The following is a 640-nucleotide window of genomic DNA, read 5'->3' on the forward strand; positions in this document are numbered from 1 at the left end:
CTAAATCGCTTCAGGCAAATGCCGGGATGATTCCTTAGAAAGGGCACGGCCAATTTCCTTCCCCATCCTTCCGTAATCCGAGCTTGTTTCCGTCTCTAATGACCTCGTTGTCGACGGGACGTTAAACAGTAATCTCCTCCTCCTCCTCCTCCTACTCTTTCCACAGTGGCATTGTGTGCGGGAATAGGAAGCAGATATTCGTATTATGTTAGCATTTGGCATTTGTGTTCAGGATTTTCGGCCAACGGCCTTGCCGCAGTGGTAACACCGGTTCCCGTCAGATCACCGAAGTTAAGCGCTGTCGGGCTTGGCTAACACTTGGATGGGTGACCGTTCGGTCTGTCGAGCGCTGTTGGCAAGCGGGATGCACTCAGTCCTTGTGAGGCAAACTGGGGAGCTACTTGATTGAGAAGTAGCGGCTCCGGTCTCGTAAACTGATATACAGCCAGGAGAGCGATGTGCTGACCACATGCCCCTCCATATCCACATCCAGTGACGCCTTTGGGCTGAGAATGACACGGCGGTCGATCGGTACCGTTGGGCCTTCCAAGGCCTTCCAAGACCTGTTCGGATGGAATAGTAGTAGTTTAAGATTTTCGATTTCCTTAAGAAAGTAAATTCATCTTCCTTCCACAGAGTG

At 51.1% G+C, this 640-nt stretch overlaps 1 pseudogene; it reads left to right on the forward strand.

Moving 5' to 3' along the window:
- The first annotated feature begins 240 nt into the window (after window positions 1-240).
- On the forward strand, window positions 241-358 carry LOC126164311 (5S ribosomal RNA; annotated as a pseudogene).
- The last annotated feature ends 282 nt before the right edge of the window (window positions 359-640 follow it).

Source organism: Schistocerca cancellata, chromosome 2, assembly GCF_023864275.1.
Source record: "Schistocerca cancellata isolate TAMUIC-IGC-003103 chromosome 2, iqSchCanc2.1, whole genome shotgun sequence".
In the NCBI taxonomy this organism is placed as follows: Eukaryota; Metazoa; Arthropoda; class Insecta; order Orthoptera; family Acrididae; genus Schistocerca; species Schistocerca cancellata.